The sequence below is a fragment of the Phragmites australis genome, chromosome 9 (genome assembly GCF_958298935.1).
Source record: "Phragmites australis chromosome 9, lpPhrAust1.1, whole genome shotgun sequence".
Classification (NCBI taxonomy): Eukaryota; Viridiplantae; Streptophyta; class Magnoliopsida; order Poales; family Poaceae; genus Phragmites; species Phragmites australis.
This window is the reverse complement of record NC_084929.1, coordinates 19,214,136-19,233,729: the sequence shown is the minus strand read 5'-3', so window position 1 is coordinate 19,233,729 and position 19,594 is coordinate 19,214,136. Positions and strand designations below refer to the sequence as shown.

The 19,594-nt window shown below is 46.5% G+C and overlaps 1 pseudogene; it reads right to left on the bottom strand.

Annotated features, from left to right (window-relative positions):
• Nucleotides 1-3,629: 3,629 nt before the first annotated feature.
• Nucleotides 3,630-9,845, bottom strand: LOC133929828 (nuclear pore complex protein NUP50A-like; annotated as a pseudogene).
• Between the last annotated feature and the right edge of the window lie 9,749 nt (nucleotides 9,846-19,594).

Here is a 19,594-nt window from a genome sequence, read left to right as displayed (position 1 = left end):
TGCCGCGTGGCAGTCCCCGAGGACTCGGTTCCCCGAAGGGTCCTACAGGAGTGCTCGGGAGAGAGTGCTCGGGGCTGCCGCGTGGCAGTCCCCGAGGACTCGGTTCCCCGAAGGGTCCTACAGGAGTGCTCGGGAGAGAGTGCTCGGGGCTGCCGCGTGGCAGTCTCCGAGGACTCGGTTCCCCGAAGGGTCCTACAGGAGTGCTCGGGAGAGAGTGCTCGGGGCTGCCGCGTGGCAGTCCCCGAGGACTCAGTTCCCCGAAGGGTCCTACAGGAGTGCTCGGGAGAGAGTGCTCGGGGCTGCACGTGGCAGCCCCCGAGCACTTGGTTCCCCGAAGGTTTGCGCAAGATCGCCCGACGACCCGAAGGGTCCCGTCGGCGGGGTGTCAGCCAGTCAAAGGTCCAATGCCGCATTTAATAGGCACGCGCGGCCTGACATCCTGACATCCTGACATTCTCAGCTGCCCACGCCCTAGTGTCAGTCCCCGCCATGCTTTGGCAGGGGGGCGTGGGTCCATTAATTGCACGGGTCCCGTCCCGTATCATCCGGGTGCCTCGGGATAACGTTGCCAGGATCGAAGCGTTCCACCTGCCACCCTACCCTGACAGAAGAACAAGACAGGGTGGGCGCGCCGGGTGCCTCTGTGGCCGCCCGGTGGGCCCTCTCAATGGCGCCGGAAGACGTCCACAGTGGCGGGTGGTCGGATGCGCGCCGCATTTTTCCACCGCCCCTGTCACTTCGCCAAAACGGAATGATGACGCCTTTCTCCGTGGCGCCTTGGCACTCGCGCCCCCTCTTTCCCATTCAGGATAAGTCGAGGTCGGCGTGTGTATAAAAGGAAAGGAGGGAGAACACATGAAGACACACGAAGTCTAGCAGAAGACTAAGTGCTAAACCAAGTTCGATAAGGAACGAAGTTAAGTCCAGTCCCAAGCCAAAAAGGGATCATCAGAAGCCCAGATCAAGAGACGAAGAACATCACAAACCAGCTTGAGCAGAGCTAGAACACGGGAGCCTCAAGCTCTCTGTAGACAGTACACCCTTATAACCAGACACATCCATGAAGAATTCCCTTCAAGGAAAGATATTGCACTCACGCAGGAGTAGGGTGTTACGCCCCCGTGCGGCCAGAACCTATCTAAACCTCGGTGCATCTACCTCTTTTTTGCACTAGGTCGATCATCCCTCACCACCAGCCGTTACATTTATTTCCGTTTCCATTTATTTCCCCGACGAGCTCGTTCAGGATCATCCCCCCGGCTGAATCTTTAAAAAGGGGTCTCTCGGGATCCCTGCGACAGGAGTTCATCCTCCGACAATCCGCATCCCTCGATTTACTCAACCAAAAATCACATAAAAATACACTCTAGAAAGCTTATGAAATCCTTAAAAAACAAATGTGATCTGTTACTATGCAGGTTGTAAAACAGGTGCACCGGGGGAGGGGAGGGGGCGGGCCCCTTGCCCCCCTGCTGATGTTGATTAAATCCTAGCTTTATGTCCACTTGATTTCACAGTCAACATGTTCTGTGCTAACAATCTGGTAGCTCATCCCATTGTTGGACTCAACTCACAGTTACCTGGGCTCTGTTTGGACAACTAGGCATCAACCCTACCCGCCGTCGATTTGCAGGAAAATCAGTTCATTTCCCCCCCTCAAGTTCTGATCAAAGTGGACTAAACAAAATTAGTGATTGTTTGGGGGAAAAGTACTTTTCGCACGTATTTCTCGCGCATGATGCACGTGTATATGTAAGACATAGGAATCTTACAGTAAGCCGAAAATGACAAGCCGTGAACAAGATCTCGCGGATGTTAAACACGAGCGAAGCCTATAAGCCCAACAACCACGTGGTTTTCCCATGCAATTTTATAATCAGCCGATCGATTGGTCATTTGGTCTGAAATCTGTACGCGAGTGCGACATGTTTTTAGATAATATAAAAGCATCTACATCAGAAGATGCACAGAGTCAGAGTAGAGTGCGACATCTATAGAGCAGGGAAATCACATTTACTGCATACGGCGAGTGCAGATGAGTTAAACTTTTATTAATCTGTCCTGCCCCTGCTAGTCGCCGTCGGCGTTGCAATCGCCACCGCTTTCGAACGAGAGAATGGACGGACAGGTGCGTTGTGCGCATGTGTGGCATGATCAGGCGAATCCTCGTAGCCAGAAATAAACATAAATAAAAACAGACGTCCTCGTCATTGTTGGTAAACCTTTGCTAGTCCATTAATTAAGAATTAGTATACCCATCTTGCTACGATTGTTACTGGCCATTGTGAAGAGCTGACAACTGTCACTTAAAGTTTTTAACAGTACAGATGAAGGATTAGTGGTGTAAATTACTCTCTCTCGTCACGAATATATGACATTTTGTATAAGGTCCGGTTAAAATTTTAAAACTTTGAGCAGCAATGTTTTTTAAAATATTTAGTATTAAAAATTATATAGGTAGATTTTTCTTCAATTTTTTTTTAAAAATGTTATAAACTTATTGGATTATATAAATTTATTCTAGTTCAAAATAATAGTTAAAAGTATGCATTGTAGACCGTGTTATATCCAAATGATAAGTATTTTTAACTAAAGGGAGTAGATGCTTAGACAAAGTTGCTAGACGTGCTACCCTTATGCATCCGTTAGACCATCTCCAACGGTTTCCTTTCAGGGGCCAGAATCCCTTCACGACGGGATTTTCGTTCCCTTCAGCGCTCCAACGATTTCCCTTCACGGTTCCCGTCACGATGGGATTCTCAGGGTCATTCTCTTCAGGACGGGATTCTCTCTCCATTCCTTTCGCGATTCCCCTCGAGGGGAAGCTGTTGGAGATGAGAGGAAATAAAGGGAATGAGAACGGGGAAGAGAATCGAAAAGGGAACGAAATGAAGAAAATATGGTTGGAGATGATCTTACGACCGCCGTTCTACAGGTTTGGAATAAATAGCTCAAATCACTTGGATGGAGGCTCACAGTCAATCCAACATGTAAGCTGTACGGAAATAGTACGTGTAACATTTTTGTCGAAGAGTTTCAGGGGAAAAGGTAGTTTCTGTTCAAGAAATATCTATGAAATTGGAGTACCATTCCTCTGGAAATCTTCACAAGCTCTCGGCTGTTCTGAACTGAAATGCAATGTTTCTTATCGAACAGACATGAGTCGGCCATCATCCGGCGTCCGGCCCTGGCCCATCTTACCCGAAAAGGACCAAAAAGAGAAGTTGCCCACAAATTGCTGGATGCCATCATCTGGGACTTGGATGATGCAGTAAAAAAACCCACCCGCGAAGGAAGGCAGAGAACGCTCACATTAGCGAGAGATCTCATTCTCAAAAGACATAACTGGATAACACAGCGCATAGCTTAACAGACAGGATAAAGGAGCAGTACAAAAGCTATAGACCAAAAGAGTCCCATCTCCCGGTTACTAAGATTATGACTTTAATGGAAGTTTAATAGGCTACCCACTGTTCCAAAAACAGCATCAGGAAACCGTATGCAATGGCGATTCAGACATCATGGCATGATACGATATTGTTAAGACTGGAATAACAAACAGTATCTCTCAGCAACCGCCCACAGCTCCTCCCTTTGACACATACATAAGATGCGTAACCTGAGTGGTTTCAGACATCAGCTGCCTTCGGTGAGTTCTCGGGCGTCTTCAGTGTGTTGGATGCCCTTCTCGCCTTGTGAGTCTCCAACGCATCTTTGAACTCTTCCCTGGTGACGGGGTCCTTGAACTTCAGAGCAAATGTAGCAAGGCCGTTCTGTGACTCACTGATGCTGTTCACGCAAGCAGACGTCACGCCCTTCTTATCCGTGTCCTTCAGCGACATGTCGTCGTAAAGGCTTGCGTTCGCTCATGGCGGACCAGGATTTCTAGGTTAGACATTCAAATTTCGATGTTAGCATAAAATATTTAATGAAAAAGAAAAAATTATAATATTAAACCCCATAATATAATATAAATTATTTATATTTGAGACAAACTCAAATAGTTATACACATAATAACTAATATGATTTAACTATACACTCCTTTATGGATTGGATGCGCAATATCAGAACCTCGTCCGCGACTTAACTGAAAAACTGGCACTCAATGAATGTAACCAGATAATCATTCAACAATTAGTTCTATATTCTATTTCTTAGCTTATTCTTTGCATAATTTATTACTGAAAATATCCTCTCAAAACTAGCCATTGTCACGGGAAAACTAATACCAACTTTGAGAAGTTTCTGACACCAACTTTAGAAGCTAGTAAATAATAAGATGCATGATACTCTTATCTCTTTTAACAAGCACGACTAAAAGCCTCTAAGATTTTTCATCTTTTTAAATCTTTTACCTGTACGTATATCTTTAATAAAGTGTTTGAGTTGGTAATTAAGAGGCATTAAATATTTGTTTGAGACGTTCGTAGGATAAAACTGAGCAAGTAAGCAAGTAATCCGATCAGAAGCAGCAAATTAATTTCATATATATATATATATATCAAATACATATATATATGCTTAATTATTTGGCAAACGAGCTAAATACCTTGAATATGGGAGGTCCGCCCCTGCTCATGACGAGCCGAACCCTCTCACCACCGGATACAGGGACGTTCAACTTCAGTTCCCCTTTTCCTCTTTCCTTCCAATCACCATCTAAGTACTCATACAACGCGGAATCAGCATTGAATACCGCCTTCTCGTTGTCTTCGCCAGCTTCAATAGGGCCCTCTGGCATAGCAAATTTCTTGGGAGCTTCTGCTGAAGTAGCAAGCGCTGGGGAGGAACTGCCGCTGTTGCTAGCACCAAGGTTAAAAGAAGGGAATGAAGAACCGCCACTCTTCAGCCCAAATAACGGCCCAGCATAGGGCTGGCAATTAGACACTTGAATTTGGTACCTATAGGTTCTGTATTTGATGGGTCCAGATTCAGATCCAAATATTCATTCATGAGTTTGATGGGTCGATTACCCAAAATGAATCGGATAGAGTTTGGATTTCTAAATTTGCCTGTGGATCAGAGGTCGGGTACCTATAAAATCTTGTATGACCTATCTAATTTTTATTTTTCTAAATAACTCATCCGACCTGTCTACAATTTGGCCTCTCTCAGTCTCTCCATGCATTTCTCTTTCCCGATTTCCCCCAGTTCAGCCTCCACTCGCGCCATAGCTGCTTGCCCCGCGCAGCCACGACGATGCACTGTGCCACCCCACATCGGTGCTGCGCTGCGCTGCCCCGCGCCACCTCCGTCGCCTTGTGCAACCGGCACCGCCCAACGCCACCTATGCCGCCCTGCACAAGTGGCGCCACCCTGCACCCCAATCTCCACCCCACGCCGACGTTGCCCTGCCCCGCGCCACCGCTGCCACCTCTCGCCACCCCGCGTCCCTGTCTCCACCAGCTTCCCCGAGATCCAGATCTAAGTACCCGACGGGCACCCGAAACGGGTAGTGGTTTTCGCCCGCTTTCTATGTCAGGTTTGGATCAGATTGAGACTGGCGGGTTTCGGATCGAGCATGTTTTTGCTCCACCCAAACTCAATCCGACCCATTACCAGCCCTAGTCCAGCACTTGAGCCATCTTTAGAGGCTGAGCCAAATGAGAATGATGAGCTTGAAAACCCAGTTCCAGTCAGACCTGTGAAGGCATTTTAGCCACTTGACAGATTCTTAAAAGAGAACAGGGGTGTCGTTGATGATGACTGCCCATTGTTATCAGCATCCTTCTGCTCGTCAGACAACTCATCCTTGATCTCTAATTTACCTCCATCTTTCTTCTCAGTATCGTCCTTGCTGACTTTATCTTCATTTCCAGCTCCATCTACCCTTTTCTTTTCTTCAGCATCCCCCTCTTTTGTTTTGCCCTCAACTTCAGATCACATGCTGTTACCTTCCTTAGGTTCTCCAACTACTGTGTCTTCATGTGTCTTCTGCCTTGTCATTGGTTTCAACAGGTCGAGGCGGCACTTCAGCCATGGCATCAGAGTCCATTTTTGCAGCTGATCCATCCTTCTGAATCTCATGTGCCTCAGCAGAATCTACATTCTTAACCGGTATAGACTGAAATAGTACTACCTTAATGTGATCTATGTATTGCATTGAGTTTGAGGACTGAATATATAGAGTACAGATAGCTTAGATACTAAGCAACCCTAAAGATAAGATGGAATTTAATCCTATCATACCATAACAACCGGATCCTTGTGTATCTTATACCATATACTGTAACATCCCCCGCAGTCACAGTAGGAGTATTGCAGACGATGAGACTAGAGAGGAAGACGAATGACATCCCCCATCAGCCGAAAAAACACGATGCAGATGCTGTAACTGGAGAAACTGATGAGTTGCTCATGCAGATGGTAGCCCTTCATGCCGAAGTCGAGGTAGCCGAGAGCGAGACGAGTAGCCATGGTCGAGGATGCCGTATGTGAGATAGCCATGGTCAATATAGCCGTAGTTGGGGTTGCCGTGGTCGAGAGAGCCGCACATGAAGCCACGGGTGCTAGAGCCGCCATGGAGACGGGCGCAGGAGGCCTAAGGGAAGAAGACGGTGACGCGGATGAGACAATCATTGAGAAGAGGTCGATGCTGAAGTTGATGCAGTCGAGACAATCAAGGACGAGGCATGCACTGGCTTTGTTAAGCCCGGGAACGTGTCAGGGACGAAGGCACGCACCGATGTTGCTATTACCGGGGGTGCGAAGGTAGGGAGCCTAACCATGCGCCAGTGTCTGAGGGACTAGCAGAGAAGGTCTCTACGATCGCATTGTGCAAAGCGGTGAGGAGGAGAGTGCCGATGCAGCCAGCAGTTCTGGAGTAGACGAAGTAGTCGGGGAAGAGACTGTGACGTTGGCGACGAAGTTGTGCTGGACGAAGGCGGTAGAGGAAGGCAGAACCAGTGACCTGGAGTGACCACATCGGTGTCCGAGAGAGCGTGGCGGCATGCTCGAAGAAGCCCGCAAAGAACACCCGACCAACGTGATGAAGACCAAGTGTGCCGACGACTAAGGCGATGACACATTGAGAGAGGCGGCGTCGATCAACCGAAGTGTCATAGCGCATTGGGGACGATGATGTAGGGCAATGGCGAGAGCCTCTAGTCGGCTGGACCACGCCCAGGAGGGTGTGGCGGCATTGCAGAGGCACGGATCACAGGCGGTAGCACTGCTGTCTAAAGATGACGCAGCGGCAGCCCCAATACTTGGGTGGGGACTGAAAGTGCCTAGAGGGGGGGTGAATAGGCTTTTCTGAAAATTTAAAACTAAAAACAGCGGATTAAAACTGCCGGATATTCCGGTGAAGACCGGATACTCCGGTATGGTCCGGAGTATCCGGTCTAGTCCGGAGTCTCCGGCCTACATGGGAATTTCAGAATAAATGTGAATTAAAGATAACAGCTAGAGTCTAAGGAATTACACTAGGTCTACTAAATATCACAAAGCTAAAATAACACTTAACACTAGCAAGATTGTCACTAGAGCAATTTATATGACAAGTCACCAAATTCACACGATAAAGTAAATTGCACAAATAAGAACACGTGAATTTATCCCGGAGTTCGGCCACCTCACAAAGAAGTGCCTACGTCTCCGTTGAGGAGCTCACAAAGAGCCAGGTCTTTTCCAACCCTATCCTCTTCTAGCGACCACCAAGATCAAGCTAGAAATTCTTACTCAATTCGAAGATGTTTACAAACTTCCCGAGGCACACCACAAGTTTTGGGTGCTCTTCGGGCGACTCCTTCCCTTCTAGAAGCCCAAAGCTTCAAGAGAGATGATTGCAGTAGATGCTCGATGAAGAACTCAATGCTCAAGTGGCTTGAACCCTCTCCAAACACAAACTCTCAAATTTTTGCAAACTTTGCACTAGAGGTGGTTGGAGGGTCTTTGAATGCTCTTAAAGTGCTCAAGAGGTCTCAAGTTTACCAGCCACAGCAAGCCCTAAATGCCATGGGGAGAGGGGGCATTTATAGCACTCTTTCACAAACTAGCCGTTACTGTTTTTGTCAGAGCTTACCGGAGTATCCGGTGTACACCGGAGTGTCCGGTCCTAAATCCAAAAACGGCGTCAGAACGGTCACCGAACGTGTCAGAACTAGCCGTTACAGTTCTGTTGAATTACCGGAGTCTCCGGTCCTGACAGTCCTTCCAAAAAGATTAAGTTCGGAGACCAGCCGGACCCTCCGGCCTCTCCAGGTACCGGAGTATCCTACATTTACCGGAGTCCCCTTTTTTTTAATTAAAAAAACAAACACTTAACCGAGACTCTCTGGCGGAGTCTCCCTCGGAGACTCCTGTCTGTTAACCCTTAAATTACCGGAGTATCCGGTGAACATCGGAGACTCCTACCTTTTTCCGAAAAGAATAAACCGTAACCGAGACTCTCTGTCGGAGTCTACCTCGGAGACTCCGGCTGAACACTGAGTACCGGAGTATCCGGTGAACACCGGAGACTCCGGACTCAGTGAAGTTTTCAGAATGAATTCTGTGTCCATGAGCGAATATGTCTCTCAATTAGGTGGTTCTAAAGGATCTCTTGAGCATTGAGACATTAACCAGGCAATCAAATCCAACCTTCTAAAAAAGCGTCTATCCTAGACTCAATTTCAAAAATAAAAGAATGTAAACCCTATTTAGTACTCTTCGTTGATTCTCCATTTGTTTCGGTGGGCGTCAAACGTTATTTATCTTCACAACTAATGCTTAAACCTGTTCATAACTCGAAAAGCATGTTAGTTCTTTAATCGTTTTGTCATCAATAAGCCAAAACCCACTTAGGGGGCCTAGATGCACTTTCAGGGACACGTGTACTCGTGGAGGATGAGAGCCATGCCCAATCGGCCAGGAGGAACCGCGCGGGATCGACTGATCAGATTGAGGGTGCACGAGGAGGTCGTGACAGAGGCATGTCGATGGGCAGGGCAGACGGGAAAAACTCCATGCACTGTAGCACTGGCGACACTGTAGTAGACATGAACAGTTGCATTACTGTAGTGGTGTTGTCACTATAAAACCACGAACAGTATTGGTGGGATAGATGCTGATTTGAGTAGGTGTGAGGTCGACATGCGGCGGGCGACGCAAACCGATCTTGGATCAGAAAACCAAAGAGAAACACCAATTAACAAGTGGCGAGAAAGAAAAACCCGATCAAGAGATCGGAAATAGACTCTTTAGGATGGCCAATCAACATGATCAACAGTATGAACCCTAGGTACGGGCAGTGCCGCCCCAGATGGAGATCATGAAAATCGATCTCCCTGGGGACGCGCGATACAGAAGCTGGTGGTGGCTAGGGTTTGTGGCATAGGATTAGAACCTAAACTCATGATACCATCAAAGAGTATGAATGCTGGCTTAATATGGTCGATGTATTACATTGAGCATCGAGGACTGAATATATAGAGCACAGATAACTTAGATATCTAGTAACACTACTAGAGATAAGCTGTAATCTAATGCTATCCTACTATAACAACCGAATTTTTATGTATCCTATATAATATACTTTAATAGAAGAAGTATCTTTCTCACCACCATTGCTGCTGTCATCAGCTTTGACTTCTGAATGTTGAGGCTCTGGGACAGGAGCACTTGTTTGAACACTAGAATCACTGGGGTAAATCTGATTGCAGAGAAAGGATTAGAAGGAGCTGACGATGGCTGCTGGCGCCGAACTTTTACAATTCTCTGGGTTGCCATCACTTCCTCACTAGCTTTCTTAAAAGCCCCCATCTCTTGCTCTGGTCCGTCATAATCAGGCTCAGGATTATCCTTGTTGATTTGGGTACCCGCAATCCTCTTCCTAGAACTTGGAGCATGTTCCTCATCTGCCATCTTCAGGGCTGGCAGTACCTGGAAATTCAAACAAACGAAGAAACTAAGAAAATAGTAATGAATGGTTCCACAAACCAACACAACATGCAAACATCAGAGACAACAGCAGGGTTCCATAATTCAGAATTGAACATGTAGAAAATAGTGTATACGCAACTGCAATAGCCCAAGCTGCTACCTACTGACCCATAAACATAAAAAAACTATAGGCACTTACATGTTAACATGCAAGATCCGTTCACAACCCATCAAGCTATATACATACCAAATCATCGAGAGAGAAATAAAAAACTCGAAAGGCCTCCGCCACCCTATACATTAGAAACAAAGAAACGCAGATGTAAAACTCCATGATCACGGTGCAATATAATCGTGAACCCTAATATAATAGTTCTATTTTTACACATCTTAGCGAACAAGAGCACTAAACAACACAATGCAACCAAACTTTTTTGTCCAAACATGAATTCATGACACCCATGCATATCATGTGTTATGGACCGATGGAGTAAAACTTGAAAATCTACCTAAGCCAGAATAAAACAAAGACATTTTCCCAACTTCATCTGGCACCAATAACCACACAACATTTATAAACAAAAAGGAATATGATGCTTAACATATTGTATCGGACCCTAAAACATTCCAGCCAACTCAATAAATACGACAAAATGAAGTAAAAGCTGTGCTGAGATCATATAACAGAAAATATGCATGACCTACATATGTAGGTAACCAAAGAAACTTGTCAAAATCCACTCAGTATAATAAATACACCTGCATAATGCCCCACAAATATTTTCTCTATTCTGCTTGGTCTACATAAAGAGGTTAATGGCCAGTAGCATGTGTACACGTTTACGAAAAGAACATTATGAGCGAGGTTGTTGATGTGAAAGAGACTGTAACAAAGCTAGAGGTCGATATTACGTACTTAAATTTTTATTCACTAACTTTTTGTTAGATTTAATCCTTGTCGTAGGTCTTGGGGACTCGATTGAAGTCTAGAGTCCTTGTCGTAACTTGCAAGGTTCGATCGTGCGGTATGCACGGGAGTAGTTAGAGTACGAGTCGGAGTTGGATCGTGGGATGACACAATTCATGTTAGGATTAGGAGTTAGCAGGTCACTATAAATATGAGTTGTATTATCTAAATTGTAAGCAAGACACAGAGTCGTGCAAGTCACAAGTTGAATAGAGTCTAAAATTTCTTGCAGAGAGTTTTTACCTTGTTTTATTGTTCTCGGCGAGATACACGAGTTCGTTCTCATCCAGTAGTACGTGACTCAGGAGTAGCTGAGCATTGCTAGTTGATCGGTGTGATCGAGAGCAGCACGTACACGGCGGATAGCCAGATTAGTCGTGGTCGAGCACGTACGACTGGTTGCTCAAGCTGGTTGTGAGTTGGCGTGCTCCATACTTTGGTCGCTTGGGTGGTCGAGAAACCTGGTCGCTTGCGTTGTCATGAATCCGGAGTGGTCGCGCACGTGATCCAGTGGTCGGACCCAACATCTGGTATCAGAGCTCATAGTGTGTAGCACTAACTCGAGAAGATGTCGATTGTACCTCAGGGCGAGGTGGCGCAAGAGAGCGGCGGTGGGCCGTTCATGTACCCGCAGTTGACAACGACAAACTACACGACCTGGGTGATTCGCGTGCAGGCGATTATGGAAGATCAAGGTGTCTGGGAGGCAGTCGAGCTAGCGGCCTGTGCGGCCGTCGATGATAAGAAGGACAAGAAGGCGAGGTCGCATCTCTTCCAAGCGCTCCTAGAGGATCTCCTGATGTAGGTGGCAAGGAAGAAAACTGCAAAGGATATTTGGAATTGTCTCAAGACAAAGTTTGTCGGCGCGGATTGCGTCAAGAACGTGCGACTTCTAACGTTGAAGAGCGACTTCAACGTCATGTGCATGCAGGAAGAAGAGAGCCTAGACCACTACGCCGGAAGGTTCAATAGCATGTCCGTCAGGTACACAAACCTAGTGGACACGCTCGACGACGCTGCATTGGTCAAAAAGCTATTCAACACTGTACCAAATTGATTCCTGAGTATGATCGTCGGAATTGAGCAGTTCTACAACATTGACAAGATGCCGTTCGAGGAAGCCATAGGGCGGCTTAAGGCGTTTGAAGAATGTACTCGCCCGCGTGCATCCGGTGGCGATAGCATCGGCGACAGCCAGCTTCTATTCACTCAGACCGAGTGGCAGGCGCGGCAGAATAAGGATGGTGGCAACTCCTCATCAAGCGACATGGGCAAATCCCACCTTGCTGCAGATAACAGCAACCGTGGCCGAGGTGGTCATGGACATGGCAGAGGCCATCGCAGAGGTGGTCGCGGTGTGATGTCATGCAATAACGAGGAGAGCAGCTTGGGTGGCGGTCGCCGCAACAAGAGCCACATCAAGTGCTTCAACTGTCACAAGATGGGGCACTACGCGAACGAGTGCAAGGCACCGAAGAAGAAGGAAGAGGAGACACATCTCACTTGTGCTCATGACACCGAGCTAGCCCTGCTACTCGTGGTGTCAGAAGAGCCAACACAAGAACAGCAGCACCAGCAGGGAGCTGTGCTGTTGAATGAGGAGAAAGTGAAGCCGGAACTGCGCGACACAACGGAGGGAGGCTCCAGCTCTGAGGTCTGGTACCTGGACAATGGGGCCAGTAATCACATGATCGGTGACAAAGAGAAGTTCAGAGAGTTGGACGAAGGTGTCACTAGCAAGGTGAAGTTCGGGAATGGCTCCATGGTACAGATCATGAGCTTAGGGTCTATCGTGTTCAGCTGCAAGAACGGCGACTAGTGGCTGTTGCAGGAAGTCTACTACATTCCAAGACTGTGCAACAATAGCATCAGCCTTGGACAACTTACTGAAGTTGGACACAAGGTGACCATGGATGCTGAACATCTACGCGTGTATGATAATAGTCCTGCACGGTTGCTGATGAAAGTGAGGCGAACTCCAAATCGCCTCTACAAGATCGAGCTGCATCAAGCAACGTTGGTGTGTCTCTTAGCCAGTCTTCAAGACCCGGCATGGCTTTGTCATGAGAGACTCGGTCACGTCAACTTCATTGCTATAAAGTTGCTCGTTGACAAGGGGATGGTGGCAGGAGTGCCACCGATCACACACCCAAATGAGTTATGTTACGGGTGTTTGCTGGCAAAGCAGGCGAGGCAGCCATTCTCGATAGTGGCACATTTCAAGGCGGAGAAGCCACTGGAGCTGCTACATGTTGACCTTTGCGGGCTGATCACACCTTCGACTCTCATCGGTAACAGTTACTTCATGTTAATTGTAGATGATTACTCACGGTGGATGTGGGTGTTCGTGATCAAGTCGAAGGACCAAGCTTGCTCCGTATTCAGAAAGTTCAAGTTGCAGGCCGAGAACATGAGCGGGCAACGCATCAAGACGTTGAGGACTAATCGCGGCGACGAATTCCTCTCTGCTGAGTTCAATCAGTTATGCGAGGAGGCCGGAATCAAACAGCACCTCACTGTGCCATACACACCACAACAAAATGGTATGGTGGAGCAGAGGAATAGGACCATGACAGCGATGGCGAGGTCCCTCCTCAAGAGCATGAACGTGCCTGGGAGGTTTTGGGGGGAGGCGGTGCGGCACACGATGTATCTGCTGAACTGCTTGCCGACAAAGGCGCTGGAAGAATGCCCCCCATTCGAGGCTTGGAACGGAAGGAAGCCGCATTTGGTGTACCTTCGTGTGTTTGGTTGCATTGCACACATGAAGGTGACAACGCCACTTTTGAAGAAGCTCGACGACCGAAGCCAGCCGATTGTGTATCTTAGCGTCGAGGATGGCTGCAAGGCACATCTTCGCTTTGATCCAAGATGCAGGAAAATCCATGTAAGCCGTGATGTTAAATTCATTGAAAGCATGGAGTGGAGCTGGTGTACAAGAACAGGTGGCAGAGAGCCATCTTATTTTGATGTTGAGGAGGCAATTAGCACTAATCCGGAGGTGGGCATTTATATGCCACTCGTGGGTGGTCTGGCAGGTATGCCAACGCCCACAACACATGATGATCAAGCTCCTTCATCGACTCCGCTTGCCGGTGAGGTGGTGCCAGAAGGGCCAGTAACCAGGAGATGCATTGCGGCACGCACGGTACTCAACTCCAACAACCCCTAGAAATCTAGTGGTGCTGCCAGCACCTGAAGTGCCGGTGGATCATCAGGCCACACCGCTATCAAGCGGGAGCAGCAACACAGATGAAGGCCCTGTGTGATACAGACACATTGACAACATCATGAGAGATGCTCCAAGGGTGGATCTCGATGAAGACTTGGAAGCAGAGGTCATGATTGTGGAGACGGAGGAGCCGTCTTGCTACCTTGAGGCTGCTGGACAGCAGGTCTGGGAGGACGCTATGGCCAAGGAGATCGAGTCCATAGAGAAGAATGACACATGGACTCTCACAGTGTTGCCAGCTGGTCACAAGCCGATTGGGCTCAAATAGGTTTACAAACTGAAAAAGAACTCAGGTGGAGATGTGATCAAGCACAAGGCAAGGTTGGTCGCGAAGGGATATGTGCAGCGGCAAGGAATTGATTTCGAAGAAGTGTTTGCACCGGTGGCTAGATTGGACACCGTACGCATCATCCTTGCTGTTGCAGCCAACCGAGGTTGGCAAGTTCATCATCTGAATGTCAAATCGGAATTCTTAAATGGTGAGCTCGAAGAGGAAGTATACGTGACCCAGTCGGAGGGATTTGTAGTTAAGAACAAAGAGTATCTTGTGCTCAAACTCAACAAGGCATTGTATGGACTCCGGCAAGCGCCACGGACCTGGAATATCTAGCTTGATAGAAGCTTAAAGCAACTTAGATTTGTAAAGTGTATTCAATATAACGCCATATACACAAGAGGAACATGCCGACATGGAGTTATTGTTCGAGTATATGTTGATGATCTCATTGTGATAGGAGAAAGTCCAGAGGAGATCATGAGATTCAAGTAGCAGATGATGAGTGAGTTCGAAATGACCAATCTTGGATTGCTCAATTACTATCTCGAGATTGAGGTAGCACAAGAAGATGGGCGAATTACAATCAAGAAAACAACGTATGCGAAGAAGGTTCTTGGTCAATTCGGTATGCTGGATTGCAATCCTACAAAATTCCCCATGGAACAAAGGGCGCAACTGCATAAGGATCCAGATGGACAACTAGTTGATGCAACTGGGTATCGTCGCATCATCGATTGCCTGAGGTATTTACTCCATACAAGACTTGATCTTTCTTTTGCTGTCGGGGTGGCAAGCAGATTCATGGAGATGCCCACGGTGATGCATTACAAGGTAGTAAAGCAGATTCTTCGGTATTTGAAGAGCACCATGCATTATGGTATTGTGTATACCAGATGAGGAGAAACAAAGGTGATCACCGGGTACACAGATAGTGATATGGCTAGTGACATGGATGACAGAATGAGTACTGTAGGTATGGCTTTCTATATTAATGATAGCCTGGGGTCATGGAACTCGCAGAGCAGAAAACGGTTGCTTTGTCTTCCTGTGAAGTTGAGTTATGGCGGCAATGGTGGTGGCATTCCAAGCACTGTGGCTTAGAAGTTTGCTGGGGGAGCTGACAGGAGAAGAACCCAAAGCAGTTAAATTATTTGTTGATAACAAATCAATGATTGCTTTGATGAAGAATCTAGTGTTTCATGGCCGTAGCAAACACATTGACACGAAGTTTCATTTCATCCGTGAGTGCATTGAAGAAGGCCAGATTGAGGTAGATTTCATCTGCATAGAAGAGCAGCGAGCTGACGCTCTAACAAAGGCATTGCCAACGGTAAAGCTAGCAGTCATACGACATCTTTTAGGAGTTCGTGATCTAGACCCATGACAAGATTAAGGGGGAGTATGTTGGACTTAATCCTTGTCGTAGGCCTCAGGGACTCGATTGAAGTTTGGAGTCTTGGTCGTAACTTTCAAGGTTCGATCGTACGATATGTACGGGAGTAGTTAAAGTTCAAGTCGGAGTCGGATCGTAGGATGACACGATTCGTGTTAGGATTCAGAGTTAGCAGGTCTCTATAAATATGAGTTGTAATCTCTAAATTGTAAGCAAGACATAGAGTCGTGCAAGTCATGAGTTGAATAGAGTCTAAAATTTCCTCTAGAGAGTTTTTGCCTTGTTTTATTGTTCTCATCGAGATATGCGAGTTTGTTCCCACCGAGTAATACGTGACTCAGGAGTAGCTGAGCGTTGCTGGTCGATCGGTGTGATCGAGAGCAGTATGTACACGATGGATAGTCAGACTAGTCGTGGTCGAGGACATATGACTAGTCGCTCTAAGCTGGTCATGAGTTGGCGTGCTCCATACTTTGGTTGCTCGGGTGGTCGAGAAATCTGATTGCTTGTGTTATCACGAATCCGGAGTGATCGCGCATATGATCCAGTGGTTGGATCCAACACTTCTGAGCAATGAAAATTGTGGCCAACAATCATTTTCAAGGCATAGTGTACATAAAAATATGTTGCAAGTACAAATTAGCTGCTTTGCATTGACAACTATTGTACAATATTACTGGAATTACCGATCCTCCAGACCCAGAGTAACAGACAAGTTTTTTTTTTTAAAGCGAAAACTCGATGGTTATAACATGCTTGCACAAAATCTAGCCCTGCAGATGAGAAACTTATTATCCTAGTAGCCCAAAGAGCTTGATACCCGTATACTCTTTCTGTTTAAAAGTAGTAGCCATATTTTTTAAAAAGTCAAACTATATGTATTTTGATTAGTATTTAATCAAGTTATAAAAATATTTAGCGTATAAAAATTGTGCAACTATGTTCATAATTTAAAATAATTTTGCACTATATATGTTTTTTTAGTCATAAATGATATATTCTATGAAAAAATCTTAGTTAAAATTCTACTTCAAAGACCGAGTCAAAAAAAAATATATGTACTATTTTTAAACGGAGGGAGTAGTTATCTTTCAACCCAAACCCACTCCTGTTCTTACGTGTTAGCCACAGCTAGGACTGCAATCTCACCATTAACTAACTGCACATGTGAATTTATTCCGAATCCTGTTCTTATCATATTAGTGGCCTTTCTGTATTTCTAGATATTAGGTCAAATTTCTATACGTCGCATAGCTCAAAACAAACGGAAATCCGACCGGTGAGCTTGCCCACCGAATGGAGCGAGTCCCCAGTTCCATTTGAACTTATCTACAAACCGGGTCGATCGCTAATCGATGTATCAATCTGGTAAGTAAAGGGAGTAGAATCTAAACCCCTAAAAAACAGAGCAAAAAAACAGTAGTGAAACGAAGCGTAAATTTTTTTCCAGCCTCTTAAAGTATCTTAAAAAAATATCATAAACTGCTACCAGTACACCACCGAGCAGAACAAAGATCTGGAATTGAGCTCTCGCGGCAAAGAAAAAGAAAGATCCTGCGAGACAAACAAACATCACCATCCTAGCTAGCAGGGTTAGTGTTCCCTTACCGCCTAGGGAAGGAGTCGGTCCCGAGACCGGTCAGATCCCCACTCCACCCTGGCCCGGGGCGTGGCGAGGGCGACCGACGAAGAGAGGATGCCCGTGAGAGGAGGTAGCGCTGTTAGGACGGAGGCGAGAATGGGAGGGAGAAGCCTTAAAGTAGAGAGAGAAATGGGGAGGGTGGGATGCGGCAGCGTACATGTTTGATGTACAGTGAGAGAGGGAGCTATTAGTCCATCTCCAACTATATTTCCTTTATTTCGTTTCCTTCCCGATTCCCTTCCCCATTCCCATTCTCTTTATTTTCTCTCATCTCCAACAGCTTCTCTTCGAGGGGAATCGTGAAGGGAAAGGAGAGAGAATCCCATCCTGAAGGGAATGACCCTGGGAATCCCGTCGTGACGGAAACCGTGAAGGGAAACCGTTGGAGCGCTGAAGGGAATAAAAATCCCTTCACGACGGGAATATGACCCTTGAAGGGAAGCTGTTGGGGCTAGTCTTAGTTGTGGACTGCGGAGGTGTGGGTGGAAGTAGGCCTCCCGTGTGGCGCGCTAGGTGATGATGATATTACTCATTCAGATACATGCAACACTAATCAAGATATACCGAGATCAATTACAAGACCTCGTGCGCGACAATTAAACCGTCAGATGAATTTGTTCCTTATTGTTCATGCTTTCTTGATGTGTTGTTACTAAATTCTTGTAATGTCTTGTGGTTTAGGAATATGGGAGAAGCATTACAAGCTCACCTGGATGTCATCCCTCCAAAGCCAAATCTACTCGGACACAAAATTGAGTTCAAGTCGAACTCCAAATTTGGTTTGGAGTCTCAGGATATCACGTCATTAAAATGGGCATAATTTTCGCATACAAAGTCCAATTGAGATGTTCTTGGACTTGCTGGAAAGCTTATGATGAGCCTTTTCTAATGGACTGGTATCACCCTTAGATTCCTTATAGATTTTTTAGGGGTGATCCCTAACAATGAATCTAGGGTATACCAAATGGCGGACATGTTGATCTACGTTTCTTGCAGGTGTTTATCGAACGAACTCAAGAACACAATGATTTATCCAGGTTCAGGCCTCCTGTGGGATAATATCTCTACATCCTATGTATTTTCTAATGGCTTAGGTGAACTTGTTATAGAGAGTTCTCTGTCTCTCTTTTCGGACTCCTGTCCCACCATTATATAGTAGGGAAAAAAATATACAAACATACAGTACCAAACACCGCGGCAGACCTTCTTGGGGAACGAGTAGGTTACGCTAGCCTAAAACAAAAATTTTCTATCGTATTCACCCAGGAAATTATGCTAGTAGGAGATCATAGATCGTTACCTCTCGACGTGTAGTGCAGCGAAAGAAAAGTTGGAGTAGACCGATCCAATGTCATGCGTGTCAAACTCATCGAGCAGCTTCTCGATCAGATCCGCGACCAGCCCCGCACAGGTGGTCACGCTCCTCGACCAACTCCGAGCAGGTGGTCGTGCTTCTCGACCAACTCTGAGCAGGTGGTCGTGCTCCTCGACCAACTCTGATCAAGTTGCGTTCAACTCACCGAGAAGATCCGTGCCACAATAGCAGCAGCGCCTCTACGGTATCCACATGTATTGGGCAGAAACGCCGAGCGCTGATGTGCTAGCACCGCACGCATGGCTAGGGTTTTGGAAGATCGTGTGGAAGACTGCGGCTAGGGTTTCGGTGGCTCAATCTCAGCACGCCCTACCCACGCCTCTCATATAGAGCTTGCTAATGGGCTCTCACGTTGGAAACCCTTTAGGACTCAAACTTCTCATGGATCACAATCCAATCAAAACCCATATATGAATCCAATTCACATGTTTTGTTCCAACCCATTAAGTGTGTGACCCATTAGCTTCATGTATAAATAGCTACGACTCGAAAACCCTTTCCAAGCTGAAATCAGTAGCGGTCCCTAGCAGGACATATTGACTCTCGAGTATACATAAAAGATCATATCGGCCGAACCTTGATATACACATGCACCGATCCCTTCACCTCACGATACCAGTTATGCTCAAGGCGAGATATATGCCACCTTATGATAGCCTGACTATTCACTCAATCAAGTAGTGGATTCATCATGATTAACTCTTTAATCATATTGGCATTGCCATGCACTTTCTCAATCCAACTACCTCGAGGGGCCCAGAGATATCTCTCCTGTTATCAAGGAGAGACAAATTCCATCTTGATCGCTCATACCACACGACATGATCGCTCATACCACACGGCAT